The 20,322-nt window shown below is 34.5% G+C and overlaps 1 protein-coding gene across 8 annotated transcripts in view; it reads left to right on the top strand.

Moving 5' to 3' along the window:
* Positions 1–20,322, top strand: part of TUSC3 (tumor suppressor candidate 3) — a 184,192-nt gene that overhangs the window by 40,534 nt on the left and 123,336 nt on the right. The window lies entirely within an intron of this gene.

The following is a 20,322-nucleotide window of genomic DNA, read 5'->3' on the forward strand; positions in this document are numbered from 1 at the left end:
GGTTACATGTACATATATTTTAATATAATGTTCTGAATCCAGGTGTCCCGACATGAGAAAGCCCTTTTTAAATTCCCAAAAATCAAGGCATTTGTTTATTTTCAGTCCTTTCATGTACTCAGGTAAGAGAAACTCAAGAAATCAAAGCCCTAAATAGCTATGCTGGTATGCAGGGTCACACTTTTGTGATACGTTATTCTTGAAAGGTATGAATGTTAACATGCTATTTTTGTGCTAATGGTATTTACTTCAGAATCAGAGTTGATGTGTGTTTATTGACTAACATGTTAAAGATAAGTTTGAGGAATGAAGGGCAACAAACCTGAAAACATTTTTTTAATAGTGAGCTTCATTTTAGAGCCATAAAATTTCCTGATTTGGGAAATTTGGCACAAAGACTTTGGGACTTATTATAAGATCTATATATAAGAAACATTTTGGATGATTATATATATTGTGTCAGTACTTTAGAGATGTCACTCTGTTGTTTTCTCACTGGCATTGTTTCCAAACAGAAATCTGCTGTCATCCTTATCTTTGTGCCTCTGTATCTAATGTGCCTTTCTTTTTCTCTGGCTATTTTTAAGATTTTCTCTCTGATACTGGTTTTGAGAAATTTGTGCTGCACTTTGGTGTAATTTTCTTGGTTTCTTGTGTTTGGGATTCGTTGCACTTCTTATATGTGCATACGTGATCTTGCACTTCTTAGAATGCATGATTTCATCAAATCTTGGGAAATTTCAGCCATTTATTTCTTCAAAAATATTTTTATCCTTAAAACTGTTATTATACAGTTATTGGGCCACTTAAAGTTGTCCCACATCTCACTGATTTTCTGTACAATCTTTGTTATTTTCTTTTCTCTGTTTCATTTTAGATAGTTTTATTGTTTCATCTTTAAGTTCAGTAATCTTCTTCTGCATGTATAATCTGCCATTAATCCCACCTATTGTATTTTTCATCTCAGATATTGTAGTTTTCATCTCTAGAAGTTCAGTTTGGGTCTTTCACGTCTAACATTGTGAGCATGTTGAATACAGTGTAATGTGCTTTTGTGCTAATTTTAACATCTGTGTCAGTTCTGGGTCAGTTTTGATTAATTTCTCTCCCAATTATAGAGTGTATTTTCCTGCTTTTTTGCATACCTAGAAATACTTGATTGGATTCTAGACATTTAAAATTTTACCTTATTGGATGCTGCTTTTTTTTGTATTCCTATCAGTATCATTGAGCTTTGTTCTGGGATGCAAGTGTTTTTGATCCTTATGGGTCTTGATTATAAGTTTTATTAGGCAATACCAGAACAACATTCAGTTTAGGGATAACTATTCCTCACTACTAAGACAAGACCCTCTGTGTACCCCACCCAGTGCCTTGTGAATTAGGAGCTTTTTGGTCTGGCTGGTGGGAATAGGCACTATGCTGGGCCCATGTGAGTGCTGCTTAAGGGGGGGCATCTGTAGATCTCCAGGTTTCTCTCTTTGCAGCTCTCTTTAGTACTCTATTCTGTGATTCTAGCTGCCTTGGTTACCTGGACTTCCAGCTCCTTCTCCTTAAGTCAGGGAGTCACCTGAGCTCCACCTATGTGCCTCAGCCTTGGATCTCTTTCAGGGCAGTGTGGTAGAATAGTCATAGGGCTCACCTTGTTTGCCTCCTGTCCCAAAGTATCACTGTCTTATTTCTTGAAGTCCAGTGTCTTAGAAACTGTTGTTTCATATATGTGTTTGCCTTTGTTTGTTTCAGGTAGGTGGGTAAATACAGTCCCTGTTGGCTTATCTTGGCCAGAGATGGAAGTATTACATTTGTTGTTGCTTTTTGAAAAGCATGGTGAGGTTGATAAGAGAAACTTTTTAAGGGAGCTAGTCATTTTTAAGCTGAGTGCAATACAATGTTGTACTCATTTTAGCTTTATATTTCCCTAAAGTTATCGAAAATAAGTAGAGGTCTTTTCTAGTATGTGTATGGAAATCAAAGTAGACTTAAATTCTTTTATCCTTACAAGTTGTACTTTACCTATCTTTGCTGTAAGAATTAAAATGACACTGTTATAAGTTCAAGGTATGCTTTAAAGAGTTAGTGATTTTAGTGAATGACTGTAATTTGACCAGTTGAATATTAAAGGTTTCAAGGGTATATCTTTAATATATTTCTCAAGATCTTTAGAATTTAAGTTCTGTGTAAAGTAGCTCTAGGATGATAGCCAGTATTCTCTAGACTTAGTTCGACAGTTTTCTAATCTCTCACCTATGGTAATATAACATTTCTTTTCTCAGAAGGAGTTTATAAAAGGCATTTAAAAACCTAAGTATTCCTTTCCATTTTATAGTCACATGTTCTAATTGGGAGCATATAATCTATGTGTAATAATGAGATGAAGTTTCTAAAATAGATGCCTTTTTAGAAGTTGATTTTATTTGCATAATTGCTTACAGAAATAAGAATATACCATGTTTTTAAGAGTGTTTTGCTAAAAAAGTATTGACACTTCAATTAATATGCTCTATAAATTGTAACCTTAATTTTATGTATTCTGTTATGCTAATATCTTCATACATCAGTTATAGTTATATTTCCCCTGTAAAATCCCAAATTTCATTGACTTGTAAAGAGATTTTGAAAGTGCGATATAGGATGTGGGCACTGGGAGGATTTACATTACTTTAAATGAGTGGATATAGTTTTATGACTGGGATTGAACATAGTTTTATTATTCGTAAATCTTTTTCTCCTGTCCCTGAATGTTTCATGAAATAAATACCTTCTAATTATACTCAATTATCACTTCAAGTAAGAGAAGATAGTTTTAAATTTAACACAGTGAATTGGCCTACAGGTTGTGATGGAGACTGTGCAGTAGGTGCCAGGGCTGACAGTCCAGTTAAAAGCTTGCTCAGTTAGCAGCAGTTGAAAATAAATAATTAGTTGTGGAAGGCTAGGAGAAACTGCATCAGTTCCGTTCAGTTCAGCAGAAGAAAGAATTGTTGCCTGAGACTATCACCAGGGGTAGCACAGTAGGAAGAGGTCCGAAATATAATGAAAAGTGACATACGGAGTTGAGGTAGCACCTTGCCTCAAGGTCAGAATTATGACAGTGGGAAGAGGAGCTAACTTAATAATAGAGATTTGCTGCAGATTTTAGTGGTGGTAATTTAAGTCTCTCTCATCCAGCCCAGGAGTTGTCTATACTGATATCGGGGGCTCAGGGGCCCTTGGAGCCTAAGAGATCTGAACCAATATCATTTGGTTTGTCTGCGTATAATCTGGATAACTTGTTTTTGAAGGTAAACTTTGTACTGTTCTTGAGCCAATTAGGTGCTGGGTTCCTGACTAGTTTGAGTTCGTCACTATGCTTGGTATTACTGGATAAATTCATGTTTCTTTTTTTCTTTAAATTATTCTCTTTAGCACAGTGAATTTTGAGTTAAATAAAATTCTCTGCTAATTATTTCTTTAAATGATCAAGCCTTATAAAATTGAAATTGAACATTGAAATTAGACTGATAGCAGTTAGAAAAACTTTCATGAATGTGTTCTTGGAAAATGAAGACCAGATATCTGACATTGGAATTAAGGACATGTATTGAAAGTTTATGTCTAAATCCTAATTTCTTGCCATCTATTTCATACTTTATCATTTGTCAGAAATAAGTATGACCTAGATTTTTAAAGCAATTGACATTTTAATTTGGTAATGGGGGGAAAATACCTTTAGTTGATACTGAACATTGTTTTCAATAATAATATATAATTTCAATAATGTTTATTGATCAACATTTATGTATGTATATATGTACACACACACAAGTGTGAGCATGAAACACTGTGGCCCATCGTTGATAGTTTCGAAGTAGTTTTCATATAAGGTTGTTTTTTCTAGGTTTAAGATAATTGCTGTGAGCATCTAGCTATTTCCAAACTTCAAGAGTTTCTGGTTGAATAACTCTGAAGAGAGGATTCAGAGAGTATAATATAAATTGAGATTTTATGTAATTCTTGTTATTATAATCAAAACCTCATCCCCTCCCCCCAACCCTCCAAATGTTAATTAAAAAGTTTTTCTTTTGGCTTTTCTTGCTTGTATGTGTTTTAGGTTCATGATAATATTGCTTTTTTACTGAAATTTTGATTGAGTTAGAGGACCTTTACGTTTATTACAACCTAGAGATGTGATATTTTGTTATAAATTTTGCCCTATTTTATAGTTAATCAAAACTAACATATTTTGTTCCATTGCACGTTGGACCATAAGTAGAAGTACTGAAGTAGATTTTCCATCCTCTTTTATTTCCATATTTTAAAATAGGTTTGCAAGGTTTTCAAAGTCATTTAATTCAAAGTAAAATACTCTTTTTTTTAAGAGATTTGCTTTTTTTTTTTAACTTTGGATTTATTTATTTATTTATGGCTGTGTTGGGTCTTATTTCTGTGCGAGGGTTTTCTCTAGTTGCGGCAAGTGGGGGCCACTCTTCATCACGGTGCGCGGGCCTCTCATTATCGCGGCCTCTCTTGTTGGGAGCACAGGCTCCAGATGCGCAGGCTCAGTAATTGTGACTCACGGGCCTAGTTGCTCCGCGGCATGTGGGATCTTCCCAGACCAGGGCTCGAACCCGTGTCCCCCGCATTAGCAGGCAGACTCTCAACCACTGCGCCACCAGGGAAGCCCAGGGGCTACTCTTTGTTGCGGTGCGTGGGCTTCTCATTGCAGTGACTTCTCTTGTTGTGTAGCACAGGCTCTAGGCGTGCAGGTTTCAGTAGTTGCAGCATGTGGGCTCAGTAGTTGTGGCACACGGGCTTACTTGCTCCGCGGCATGTGGGATCTTCCCGGACCAGGGCTCAAACCCGTGTCCCCTGTCCCGACTTTCCTCTTTTTTTTTTTAAAAGAAATTCACGTTCTTTTATTTATTTATTTATTTATTTATTTATGACTGTGTTGAGTCTTCGTTTCTGTGCGAGGGCTTTCTCTAGTTGCGGCAGGTGGGGACCACTCTTCATCGCGGTGCGCGGGCCTCTCACCATCGCGGCCTCTCTTGTTGCGGAGCACAGGCTCCAGACGCGCAGGCTCAGTAGTTGTGGCTCACGGGCCTAGCTGCTCCGCGGCATGTGGGATCTTCCCAGACCAGGGCTCGAACCCGTGTCCCCTGCATTGGCAGGCAGATTCTCAACCACTGCGCTACCAGGGAAGCCCCCGACTTTCCTCTTAAAGATGTATAGTTTTAGTACGGTAGGACAAGATTTCACACATCTATGCAGATATATACATCTTGCAAATGTGTTTTAAAAATTGTTTTGTAAGCATTTGAGCTATAAAATTCTAACTTGTTGTCTAAATATATTTGCTATTAGAAAACTATAGTTAAGCTGGGACAAAGTGAGAGAGTGGCATGGACATATATACACTACCAAATGTAGAATAGATAGCTAGTGGGAAGCAGCCACATAGCACAGGGAGATCAGCTCAGTTCTTTGTGACCACCTAGAGGGGTGGGATAGGGAGGGTGGGAGGGAGAGGCAAGAGGGAGGAGATATGGGGACATATGTTATGTGTATAGCTGATTCACTTTGTTATAAAGCAGAAACTAACACACCATTGTAAAGCAATTATACTCCAATAAAGATGTTAAAAGAAATAAATAAAAATTAAAAAAAGAAAATCAACTATACTTTGAAATGAAATAAAAATTAAATAAAAAAAAAAGAAAACTATAGTTAGTCCATGGAAGAACATTTAACTGTCAGTGGGGGAGGGGAACACTGACATCTGCAATGAAAGTAAAAGAAAATAATATTGCTGTAGTAATAGTATTTAAGAAAAATGTTGAATGATTGAATTAGGGAAAAAATCCTTGTATTTAGGATAAGCAAGTTTGATTAGGATTTAGGTAGCCCTAGAGAATATAAAAAGAATGTTATTAATAATTAACTTTAAGGAGAATTAGAGGTGGATAATGATTCTTATAGTTTATTTTGTGTATAAATTTGTTTCCCTTAATTTTTATTGTTTTTCTTACTCTTAAGTTTGTTAGACATATAGAAGGTATTATTTTATTTCTGTTTGTTTTATCTTAATGGATTACAGTTCAAAACGAATTGGATAGGCAGTTAGGAGAGAGGGATAAAAACATACATGAATATTTGAGGAGGTGACTCAGCAACGGTTGTGAGATATGAGGTATGGGATATTGTTTTGCTATTTAAGAACTGAAATCACATTCTTGAACCTTCTCTATGAGGGTTCAGCTACCTGCTATATATTACAGATTCTGAAATTTTTTAGTGTTTGTTAGCATTGTTGAACTGGCTAATAAAGGAACTGTGTCCCTGGTAGATTAGATAAATGGAATATCAATGGGAAATTGCTTCACAACAATAGAAATGACTAATCTGAATTTCTTAATAATGATTCATATTGAGAGTTTATGTGTGTGGCACTGTGTTAAATACCTTATGTGTTTAGTGGAAATACCTTTTTTCCCCCATTTCAGCAGGGAAAACAGGTTTACTGAAATCAAGAGAAGTAATTAAAATTACAAGTCTGTAACACTACAGAATTCTAAATTATAGGCTAACTTTGTAGGAGGTCATTAGTGGATTTGTTCCCATGGTATCCATGGGTAGCAGGCCTAAAGTGGGTTCATTAACTGAAATACTCTTATGAGGATGAGGTCTTAATCTATTTCAGAGGACTATTTTAATAAGCAGTATTTGTATTTATTCATTAATTATAGTGGCTGTCTACTTTATATTTGTAAGTGTATAAAATGTATTACCCCCAGTCCCCCCCAAAAAAACAACACACAAATGTTTCCCCAAAGTATTCTCTGACCAATGTATACTCATAGTAGGGGTGGAAGGTCTAAGTGCTTAGAGTAAGAGGTTAGTAGATTGAAGGCATCTGGGGAGAGATGCTAGCCCGCTGAGCAAGAAAGCCCGTAGTGGTGATACTCCCACCTAGTGGTGGAGCCTGGTAACCCAACACTTTAGAGCGAGGCTGTGGTCCTGTTCTATGGAGAAGTTTTTGTTTTTTTTTTAAAATAAGCCACAGGCCACACAACTCATCAGAACTAGAACTTGGGTTGCTTCCGTAACAATTTAGATTTAAACTCAATACTTTCTCTTTATTTTATTTTATTTTTTTTAAATTTTGTCCATTGAACTTTTTTTTTTTTTAATTGAAGTATAGTTGATGTACAATATTACATAAGTTACAGGTGTACTTTCTCTTTAAATTTATTATTGTCCACTTATAAAACCTGTGGTTCTCTAGCAGTGGGGGGCATTGCTTTAATGTTAGCTTCAAGCTAAGTCTGAGGAGACTTTATGAAGGAAGTAGAGAGGTGCAGAGTGGTATTTTGAAGATAGTGGTGATGGTTCTAATGGAGTTAAGGCTCCTGATGAAGAGATTGCCTGAATTTCTGAAGGAATGATGGCTTTTGAGACCTTGGGAATGATTTTTCTAGATTTGAAGATAAAAACTTACTCATATTTCTAGATCCAGTTATTAAAGTATGAATTTCTTTTAGGATTCATTTATATTTTTTTCAGCTGTGATACACATTATACTAACTGAAACATTTGATTTTAATACACGTGTGAACATAATGTTGGAATTCTTTCAATTTATTACATTGACGTATGCTTTGGGCCAGTTTTTCTCTCTGAAAAATTTGTTTTTCTACACGCACTGTGACTACCTGCAACCTTATAGGAATTGCATTTTGTGGCTTGCTTCATACCAGTTTTTATGAATATATTTGCTTTGTTTGCATATACTTTATGAGAATTTATGCAATGATAGGTTATTTTTATTGTGGTTTGTTTTGTAGTTTCCAGAATTAACTGAAATGCAGTATCAGTATTTACTTTTACATAACAATTTGGATTATATGGGACTTCATTTACTAGTAATTTTATTGTTTTGTTGCCTGCTGTTTACACAGAATGACTTATCTCCTGTGGAGTCTGTGTGGAATACATGATAAAATTTGATTTCTCTGGGAAGAAATCTCCATTAAATGAACTTTAATACAGATATGATGAAAAATATTTACTAGGTTTTATTTCCCCGCAATTTGTCAAATGGACTGTAGTTTTTACAGCTTCACATTTTACACTCACTTGTTAAAAGTATTGTTGAGCTTATTAGAGGCAGTTTCCCGTGGTAGAATGAGGAGGTGATACAGTGTCTCTGATTTGCAATGTAGAGTTTGCAGTCAGTCAGCACAAGTAGCTATCTCTGTGGTCTCCTGCAAATTGCCTCATCTTTGCAACAATACACATAAAGGCAGTTCATAGAGGAAACCTGAGTGGTTAGTAAACATATTAAAATATTAAAATGCATATAATATCATTGATCATCAGGGATATGAAAATTACAAGAATATTGAGATGCTATTTGTTACTCATCAGCCTGGAAGAAATTTTTAGAAGTCTGACAGTTGTAGGGTTGATAAAGATGTGGGAAAATAGGAACTCATACATTGTCTAAATTGGCATAATTAGTTTGGATAAGCCATTTGGCAATGCCTTACGATTGGTTACTACCTTTTTTATGTACTGTGGGCAAATTTGACAGTCTGGTAAAGTCTATGCACTTCTTTGCAGAATAATTTTTAAATGAATAAAATACGTAGACATACAAAAGACAATAACCTCATTGAAATACTGTTATCAAAATATAAATGTGATGCAATAATGTTTGTTTTTTTGTGAAGTCATTTTATAACAAGAATCTAATGACAGGTCTTATAACTGAGTTCAAAGTAGTGAGGAGTATAAACAATATCGAGAGCTATCAGCAACAAGTAGAATGGAATAGGAGAATACTCCTGATTTTTATTGGTTACAAAGTCACAGATACTGTTAATTCTGTGGTGTTTGTTGTCTCCATTTGTAATTGAAATCGTAAATTTTAGTTAGAGATTTGTGAAAATGAAGACATGTTTTCCGTCCTTTCCAAGTTCCTTTCCAATTCTAATCATGGAAGCAGTGGAGACCCAGTTTAAGAACTCTTGCAGAGAGCGTCTATAAACCATGAACAGTGCTCATTGTTTATAAGAATTTTTTAAAATCTTATAAATGGTTAGAATTCTTATAAATGCTCTCCAGCAATGGAAATAAATAGATTATACCTGTATGGGTCAACAGGCATAGGTTTTTAAAACAAAACTTCGACTTAAAAGTTTCAGTATGAAATTAGAAAAGAATATTATGCTAATTTAAAAAACATATAAAACTATATTGCATATTGCTGATGATTTTATGTACCTGTTTTTGTGTGTGTCTCTGTAGATAATAAAGATAGATTTAAAAGAAATAATACTTTTGCCTAAATGGGAGAGAGGAGAATAAGATGGGATAAAGAGTTCAGATATACCTGCAGTGTTTTAAATGTTTATGTTAAAAAAGAATCTCAAACTTACTCAATAATAATCAGTTATAGATTGCGGGTACATAGGTGTTTGCTTTGTTATTCTTTGTACTTTTCAGAATTAAAACAGTTCTCAAACATTTTAAAATAATGATTATGATGAAATATTTTATTATAGTGATTATAAATAAACATTGTAATAAAAAAAGAAGTGGTACAGACAGATTAGTTGAAAGGGGATTAACTTCTTTCATTTGCTTCAGGTACATATAGCTTATTCCTGTACATAATTGTACTATTGATATTTTGTGACTAATGAAAGTATTTGCTTTTTGCTTTTCTATTTAGATTGTAAAAGTAAGCCTTTAAATAGCAGTTGATGTTTATGGTAGCAGAATGGAAACTCAGTCAGTGTGGTTAGGACTGTGTTACTCTGCAATAACTTAATAGCCCTAAATTTGTCCATTTCTGGCATGTTTATCACCAGAAAAGCTCAAAATTTTATCTTACTAGACCCAGGAAAATGGTGTTATTTGTTGGGCTTATATTGGTGTCTTGTGTCTCTTCTCTCTAATGGTTCACTAAATTAGATCTGAAATACCTGGGATTGCTTTCTTCACTTTCTTAGTAAAGAGATACATAAAATCCTGGTTATTGAAGAAGAACTTTTGGTAAATACTCCAGGTCATTTTCACTGAAATGAACTAAGGTGTTCATCAATAAGGATGAATGTAGTGGTAACTGCACAAGTTAGAATATGATGAAACGTCTTCATTTTCTCAAATACCAACCTGACCAAAAAGTAAGGATTAGATTGAAGTGAAATGAACATAGCTTCCAAGAGCGTGGACTCAGTCCATAGATAGGAAGGTTGGTAAGGAACTGCAGAGATGCACAGGGCAATCGAAGCAGTCCCTGGCTGTGTTACACATTTCTTCCAGGAGAATCAGAATTTCTTGTCTTTTAACTATTCTTTTTTGGATATCTCTTTCACTGTCTCTTTCCAATTGGCAATAACTGTTGTTTTATTGTTTATAAAGTAATACAGGTAAACGTTTCAAATAACATAGAAACTAATAAAGTAGAATAAATACACCCCTGTAATCTTCACCTCTAGAAATAAACCATTATCAATTCACTATATATCCTTTAAGATATTTAGCATGTATGTAAAATAAGTTAATGAGTGAATAGCACACGTTTATTTTTAAAATATGAAATAGTTCTTTATGTAGTGTTGTGATAAGTAGTCCTTTTGGATTTACTTAAAGGTAAGTTGTGACTATCCCTTTAGTAAGTTTGTCTCATCTTGTTAATGACTATAATACATTCCATTTCATACCATATTATGATCTAACCAATCTCCTTTTTATGAGTACACATATTATTTCCAAATATTTGCAATTATAAACAGTGCTGCAGTGAGTATCCTTTTGAATAAACATGTGTGCCTTGTCTGATTCTTTCTTTAAGATAAATCCCTAGAAATGGTATTGCTGTACTGAACAGTACATACTTTAAAATTTTATATGTATTATTAGTGTGACCATGAAAGATTGTACCAATGTATATCCGTATTGTTTACCTTAATATTTTACAGTGATGTTTTTAATATAACGTATTATATTCATATGTGAAGTGGAAACAAAATGTTTTCATAGTATTTTTACCAAATGAATATTACCATTAAACATATGGAACCTTATGTACATACCACTTCCAAGTTTTAATGATCAGCTTTCATCTTGAGCTGCTGTCTCTGATCATAATAGCAAATGTTTTTAAAAGAGTAATTCTCCTGCCACAAGGGGATGGGGAAAGAGTGTCTGGATCAAGGACTATGTTAGCCATGAGAGAGCTATATTAATTCTGTTTCTGCATTTCCAGTAAATTGTTCCATTACTTAAGTTATGCAAGTATTTATCTATGAGGCAGGCATCAGGCTGGGCATGGGGGACACGATGAATGAGACACAGTTCTGGGCTTTAAGTTCTGGGCTTTATTTTAATAATTTAGTGGTAGAAACTGATAAGTAGCTAATAATAGGCAACTATTTAAAGAACTAGCATTGTGGTTATAAAATGACATTTGTAAAATAATACCCTGTAACAAAAGGCAAAATAGAAATGTTCACCGATGAGAGCAAAAAAATTTCACAGAACAATTTAACCACCTAAAAACAACTGTCATTAATGTTGGATGAATTTCATTTTCCTCCAACATTTTATTATGAGTATTTTCAAACCTTTATAAAAGTTGAAAGAATTTTGCAGTGAATACTCAAAAATACCCACCACCCAGATTTTACAGTCAGCATTTTACTGTGCTTGCTTTATCATGTGTCCAATGCTATCATTTATCGTCCACCTTTTTAAAGTAAGTTGCAGAAATAAGTATCCTTCTTTCCTTCTAAATGCATAGATTAACTACTATTTTAAATAGTACTGTGTTTTAATTAAAGTCTATATTGATTAACTGTGTGCTATAGAAGATGTAGAAACTTTGTACTCTTACATTCCTTCCCAAATTCCCTTTCCTGTCTCCAAATATTTGATAAATTACTTTGTTTAATTTTGAAACGTAATGCAAGTGTTATAAATCTTGAGCGACCATATAACTTATCCAGACAAGGGTATTTGTGAGAGAGAAAGGAGGTACTACTATTCATGATTACGCAGGGACAGCGAGTACAGTTTGGGTCCTCCTAGGCAAAAGAAGATGATCAGACTGTCTATAACAATAATTGCTGGAGTTGTTTATTATTCTTAGTTTTATACTTAAGTGTATTTGTATTTAATGAATTAAACACTATAGTCAACATTTAGTCTTTTACCATAGTTTATTTCCTGAGTTCTTCATTTTGAGTCACCTGTGGTTGGATTTTATCCATAGCTTCTCCTTTCCTGAGTTCTTTATTTTGATGTATCTCTTGGTTGGATTTTATCCTCAAGTAGTCCCCCCACCTCTGTGACTGGGTCTAATTTGTACTGAATTCGTTAATTTTTTTACTTGTTTGTTACCTCACATTATTTTTATACTTTTAATAAATAATATATTTCAATATGCTATTGTTCTTTTATTATCCCTATAATAATAGGGATAAATGGAACGATAGTAGAGGTATCCCTTATCCAGAAAGGGAGGCACGGTGTGAGGTTAGAATATTGTTTCTAATACTACTCAGTGTTTTCTACGTAAAGCCCCATGTAATTAGTTTCTTTGGAGGTTTTAATGCCCCCAGTTTTGGGGTCTCTGCTAATAATACAGATTTCGGTTAGTAGGTAGCTGTGATAATTTTGATAGTATACCGTTTATATGAAATAACCAAACCAGATCTTTTGTTCTATCCAAAAACTTGGCTTGCTCCTGCCATTTGGAAGTAATTTGGTAGATGAAATTCTACTTAGGTTAATGAAAAAGGTATTGGAAAGCTTTAAAGTACATTTAAAGCTTTGATTTCCTCTTGACTTGCTTTCTGTTGGATTCTATTTAATTTTTCTTGGTTTTAATAATTTTACCATCACAAATTTTACTATCAAAAATTTATATGACTCAAGAATAAACCTGTTGAAAAAAGTTGTCTCTTCATTTTGCAATTTATGGAATAATGTTTTTATTTTTCCATATTCTTGTAGTAAAACTTTTCTTCAGCTGTAACACATAGTATGTTGCTCTTAATAGTGAAGAGTTGTATACAACCACTTCTAGAACAGTGCAGGTTATTTTATGATATAATGCATTATTATAATAGGGCATCTGCTATACTCGTTGATGCCGGTAGTGACCATCCTGCCTGGATCCTTGCTCTTGAGGCAGTAAGGCCCGATGGCTCTATACAGCCTCAAGTTGATTTTCTTCTCTGCTCATACAGCTACTCTTATTCTTTGTATCTGGTGCCTGTTTTACAGTGGGATATTTATACAAGAATAAATGTCTAATAGAAGGATATGAAGGAGTTCAGGAAAGAAGGTCTCAGAAACTAATGCAATAGTGGAATAAAAATGGGATGCTCATTTAGCCCATGTCATGATTGTTCCTTATTAAAATGACTTCATGTTTTGATCCTTCAAGTGAAAACATCATGGTCCCCATTCTAATGATGCTGTCTCTTGACAGGAGAGTATTGTACTTCAGCAGTTGTACAGTGAAAAGGTCACAAAGACAACCCACGTGAGTTTAAGAAAACCTCCTCCCAAACCAAACAAAAACCAAACTGTGTTCACTTTATAGTAAAAAATAAAACAGAATCACTCCCAATTCTAAAAAAGACAGTTTTTGACTATTTACATGACTTTGATTTATTTATCTGTAGATAGTCAGTATTTAGTTGTAGTTAGTATAAACTTTGCCTTCTATCTTTCCACTTAATGTTATAATAGAATTTTTTCACTCGTTACAGACCACATATATATTATTCTAGTCCCTAATATTTCATTGTTTTAATATGCTCTTTATTTCCTGGCTTTTTTATTTTTATTGATGTTAATCACATAACTATGTTCAGATTTTTTCCTTTGGAATTATTTTTTAGGGTATGTTAAAGTAGATGTGATTACATCACACTGATAATAATTTATTATTTTGTATCAATGTTTTTGTGTAGGGCCTTACTTTTTGGGGATGGATGTATTTCCTAGTATACCTGAATTTATATAATTCCATACATTCATTAATCTAGTGTTGTTACACTTTTTGGGGATGGATGTATTTCCTAGTATACCTGAATTTATATAATTCCATACATTCATTAATCTAGTGTTGTTACTACTACTAGTATCAAATACAAAATATTTCAAAACACCGTGTGATAGTTTCTGTGTGTTTTCTCTAATAAAATTAAGGTATAATGGCATTTAACATTAGGAATCTTAAAGTTTATTACTGCCATGGGATAGTTAAGTTTCTCATGGAATGAAACATTTTGATATTTTTCATTGTAGAATTTATATTCATGTGTTTATGTAAATGCACTACTTTTATTTTTGTGAATTAGGAAATCCTAGAATAATTAAAACTGATATTAAATTCTTGAATTATTAATTTTAAATTAGACCACAGTGATTCTTAAGTTCTTATGGTTATGTCAATTATATATACTATAAATATGCAAGTTCAGGAAACAGTTGCTTCTTTTATAATACTCTTTGCACTTACGAAGCAGTGAAAAAATAGAGCAAAGAATCTATGATAAACTGAAGTTAGAAATCCTTTTTTTTAAAGTTACATTTGAATAGGAATAATAAATTATAGATTCTTAGTTTATAGCTTAAAAATTTTACAGATTCCATTCAGTAGACACACAGTGTATATAGAGGGAGCTTCAGGGCCAATCAGGGGCTAGCCATGCTCAGGATGCTTTGAAGGATACAAAATCATGGAACTGTGGATCTTTTCCTAGGGAAATTTTCTGGGGAGAGTTCAGGTTAATAAAGTCACTACTTAAAAGAGTGTCACTGGAAATATTTTTACTGAGTCTCTAGAAAAAGTTCACTTAATTGAATATTGAAGCACCATCAATTGAACTTCTCTCCTTTCTAAAAAAGCATGAACATTTGAAAAAATGTTTTCACAAATAACTTTATTTCCACATTTCTCATTCAGATCTGAATTGAATTAGATACTATCTTTAACATGTTGGACTTAAAAACTTACGTAACACTCTCCCCCATATGAGCTTGTAGCTGCGCTGGTATTGGCCTTAGGTAGCCGGCCGGGTTCCCTTTTCTGTAGTCACACAGCCAGGTTCTCTAGGATCTACACTGAGGAAGAACTGGTCTGGGGTTTTCCAGTATTTCTTTCTTTAATTTTAAAGAGCTTGATGTTAAGTACATCAAGGAACGCTCAGTATGATTTATTTAATGTATTTTTGAATCTCTCACTTTTTCACCTTTGAAGTAATGATAGTTGAGGTTTTCCTGTAGAGTGTAGATTACATTTCCTGCAGAGATACCATGATTTGCCGAGTTCTTAACTAACCCTTTGTTTGAATCTTTGCCCTCTTTATGGCATGTGTACTGTATGCATTTTTTATTTTTGATAAAAATGGTGTATCTGTCCTATTTATTGTGTAGCTCACTGTGGTCTTAAGGCTGAGTGCCCTTTAGGCTGTTGGTGATCTTTAGTGAACACTTTGTAATGTATCAATACATGGGGTGGTATAATCTCTGATATTTTGATTTCTGGAAGCATTCATTGCCCCTTATATTTTATTCAAATCTGAGAAGAATGGCATGATATTAAGAAAACGAGTAAGGATTTTGGGGATCAAATAATTGTAGAAATTGAAGCTAACTTTTCTCCCAAATGCAAAAATACGCATCTGGCTGCTTCTCTTTGCCTTGTCAGTGGGCTTTGATTGAACCTCTTGGATATTCAAGTTGTGAAAAGTACAGCTCTCTTTTCCTCTCAGAGACTTTCTATAAAATACAGGGAAGGACAGAAGGGTCATGAAGTTTCTGTGTGTCACTAAGAGATACCTTCAACATGTACTTGTTATTCTCATTCCAAATTTATGTCCTGTGAATTACTGTAAGCAAGTTATAGTGTGGCTATTTTTTCCTTCCATTTTTATTGAGATATAATTGACACATAGCACTGTGTAAGTTTAAGGTGCACAGCATGATGATTTGACTTATGTGCATCATGAAATGATTACCACAGTAAATCTAGTGAACATCCATCATCACGTACAGATACAAGATAAAAGAAAAAAAAGTTTTTTTCCTTGTGATGAGAACTCTTAGGATTTACTCTCTTAATAATTTACATATAGAACATACAGCAGTGTTAATTATATTATCATGTTGTACATTATATCCTAATACTTATTAGTCTTTTTCTTTTTTTAGAGTTCCCTGTGCTATACAGCAGGTTTTCATTAGTTATCTATATTATACATAGTAGTGTATATGGCACCTGAACAAATACTATGTAGGTGTAAATACTACGTAGGTGACTAGAACAGACACATGAATAGCTATCCCTCTGGCAGATGTTTTTAAAGACAAGAGACCACATACATATCTGTTTTGGTGCATCTGGTCATCATTAAAATTTACCTAGGGATAAAATGCTGGAAAAAAATATGGGTATAACAGTATTAGTGAGATTTTTTTTTTCCTGTTTAAGCTTCACTTTGGAATGAACAATTTCATCATGTTGTTTAGTGAAATGTACCATTTCTTTGTATTTTTGTTATGAATTGGTTAAAAAAACATGAATTGAGAAAAAATTGAGTAATGTCATATGTTGGGGACTGGCATATGTCGATTATGCCCGTTTGTTTATTAATAGTGAATTGCCTTACAATTCAGTTTTTATAAAACATTAAGATAAAAATAGAGGGCTGGGCACCTATAGTTAGTGTGACTGAGTATCTTACCTTCATTAATATGTGGGACCTGCTGGCCCATGATTTTTACAAGGTAACAGGTAAGGACAGGGTTTCTTCCTTGAAGATTCTAAGTTTTAGATTTCTTTTTCCTTTTAGAAATGGTAGATATATGGCATCTGTGTCTCTATTTCCCAGCCTTGTGCCAGCAGCAGACAAAACTCAACTGCTCACACCCTCTTTACTGATACTATCAGTGTGGATTTCAAAATTGTGCTTTGTACTGAATTTAAATTAGCTGCTACCAATCAGTTAGTGTTCACAGAAATAAGATCTTGTGTGTCATCCTTTCCTGAGTTGGCACTAAGCCATTTATTTAACAGCAAAGCCACAACCATAACACATCTGTATAAGCAAAGTATATTTTTTAATGCTAGAGCTTATTTGCTATAAAGCCTTGAGAGTAGGATCTGTTGTACTTTCATTTTCCATAAACTTAGCATAGTGCTGGTCATGTATTTAGTAATCCACAATGCATGTTTAGAAATTTAGCACAATGTTTGCTATGTACTAAGTACTCAGAAAACATTTGGTTAACTCTTGAGATTGAAGTACTAATAAGATTAAAAAAAAAATTCCCTCTGTAGTTATTCCTTTAGCAGCCTGATTGAGGTTGCTGATAGAAATTAACCCGAGGAGAAGGGAACCGAATTTGCGTGCCTGTACTTTTCCGGATGCTGTGCTAGGAGTTTTCCATACATTAACTCATTTAATTTTACCAATTTGTGAGATATTATTTCAATTTTATAGATGAAGATGAGATTCAGAGAAATCATTTGGTCAAGTCACACTGCATGTAAATACAGAATCATCATTTAAACTTGAGCCATCAAATTCTTTTCTATTTTTAAAATGAACATATGGTGCCTTTTCAATTTTTAAAGGTTGCAACTATGTTCCATATTATGGATGTTTCCGTGCTCCCTTCACTACACAAAATTCCCTTGGGCATGATTTTGTTTCAGGTTTCATTCTCCAGTGGGGAGAGATTCGTGAGCGTCACTCTCTTCAAGAGACCGAAAGGGACACACAAACAGAGAAGGTGGTGAAGTCCTGAAAGTAGTCCTGGACAAGGGAAACTGTAGCGTGCAGAAGAGTTCCCAACAAAGAGGGGTACAAATGGCCCTGACAAGGGAAATACTTTGACGGAACAGATGCACCCAACCTTCTCCTTAAAGAAAATCACACGCCTGTCGCAGAGAAATGCAACGTAGAATAAACCCTATTTGTGGACTGTAGCTCAACCTGTGATTCTTTCTTAGTAGATTTTAAAAGCATGAATCCACATTAATCCGATTTCTGTTCCTTACTGAATATTTCTACTCCATCACCTTGTAACATCTTCCTTTGAGAAGTAGCTTAGCCTTCTTTACAACAAACGCTCTTGAAAGTTTGAATCAACCATGATGCCCTAAAACCTACCTTCCTAGACCATTTATTTCTTTTTCTGTGCAAAGGTGACTAGTTCAAGATGCGATGAGGTTTCTCTTTCCTTATGTAGTAGTTTTGTCCCTTCTTCATTATGTAGACTCTCTTACTTAATTTTTTTTTTTTTTGGCTGCGCTGCATGGCTTATGGGATCTTAATTTCCTAACCAGGGATTGAACCCTGGCCCTTGGCAGTGAGAGTGGAATCCTAACCACTGGACCACCGGGGAATTCCCTTAACATTTTTATTTTGAATGCAATGTGTTCATTTGAATATTAGGCTATTGGTTGCAAGAATTTTTCTGTAACCTCTAAAGCCTGTAAGATCCTGCAGTGTGTATAGAGGTTTAGAGTATGTACTTTGGAATAAGACTGGGAATCCTCAATTCTACCATTTACTAGCTTTATAATCTCGGACAGGTTACTTGATGTCTTGGTGCCTCTGTTTCCTTGTCTCTAAACTTGAAATGTCAATGATACCCCCATCATAGGATTGTTACGAGGATTGATGAATTCATTATATAAGAAAAGCATTTCATACAGTGTCTAGCACATAGTAAGCACACAATAAGTGCTAGCTATTGTTGTTATTACTACAGATCTTTAAGGTGCATGACTGCTGTGTTTTACAATACCTTTCCCTTTTTATTTTTTTCTTTCTAGACCTGATTTGTTAATATAGTTGAGTATTTTCAGAAATTGTTGCTGATTGTTTTTTTTTCACGTGGAAAGACATGTATTTGGTTTACTAAGAATATTTTCTCCACATATAGAAATTATTGACTTACCACCTTTTTAAAATTAGAGTGTTTCTTTAAAAAAAAAAAAAAACCCAAACTAATAAATCTCTGTACCACTTACCATGGTAAGGTGTTTTATCTCAAACAATAGGTCAGCAGTACCTTCTCCTCTAATAATGGGGGATTTGAGGCTTGTCAGATGAGTAAAAGTGAGAGCTCACTCGAGATGTCAGTTGCTGGTTTAAGGTAACTGGTGTACTTTTTACAGTCTGTTGCAAGTAAAACCACTTCAGGGTAGGGCAGTGGCGAGAGCTACCGTTCTTTAGCCTCCAGGTTCATCCTCTGTGGATTAAGCTTATCATCTCTGTGCTGTTATGGTTGCTACGTGAGTTTAATAAGATAGCATATGTGATGTCCATAGCATGGCGCTTAGCAGGTCTAAAGCACCTAATATTCTGAGACTGTAACTAGAGAAAGATAGACTTTTATTTGAAAATATCTCATTATATTTTGTCATCTAATATTTAATCTGAATATAATGTTCTTCACAAGTTCTCCGGTAATAGCCAGAATTAAAACTGTGGTTCTCATGTGTTTTGATGTATATTCAGAATATGTAGGCAATTTGACAGGAAAAGAATTGTAGACTACATATAGGACTATAGTGGTAAAATCACCCTTTGTTAATCTAACAATAGTGAAAACAATACTTCTACCAATACTGCCTTGTATTTTATAGTACTTTATAATTTACAAAGGTTTTTATCTATCATCTCTCAGTAAATCATCTAGGTATGTATTGGAAGGTCAGATGTTAATAGATGAGTCCCGAGTCCCTAGGTTCTGAGAGGTGAGGTGTCTTGTCCAAGCTTTCGTGTGTAGTGGCCAGAACGCAGCCCTTTTTCTTTTCGTACAGGACTCTTAGACTGTGCTTAGTGTGCTCAGGTGTAACTCTAGGTGTCATATGTCTCATCAATTAAGATTTCATCTGTGCCTAGGTCCTTAGTCCTTCTTAAATGGCACAGTTGAAGCCTTTCTCTCCCAACCACTCATCCTTTCTCGATTTTCCAAGGCTAACAAATTTCTTGTAGGAATACAACCCTGTAGAGTTTTTTACTTCTCAGACTTTTTCAGGTAAAATGGACAATCTAAAGATTAAGAGCGTTCTGTACAGAGGCTAGAGTGTTACTTTCACTGTCACCCCACCCTGGAAGAGAATCTTCCTAGCCCCCAGCTCCATGGTACCATCTCGCCTCCCACCATCCCAGTGCCTGCTGCAGTAAGCCACTATCCTGACTTTTAGCACAGTAGATTTTTTCCTGTTTTTGATCTTACCGTAAGTAGAATCATGCAGTGCTCTTTTGTGCATACGTGTCTTTCGCTCAGTTTTGTCTTCAT

This window comes from Balaenoptera borealis (genome assembly GCF_965194805.1).
Source record: "Balaenoptera borealis genome assembly, chromosome: 21".
Taxonomy (NCBI): domain Eukaryota; kingdom Metazoa; phylum Chordata; class Mammalia; order Artiodactyla; family Balaenopteridae; genus Balaenoptera; species Balaenoptera borealis.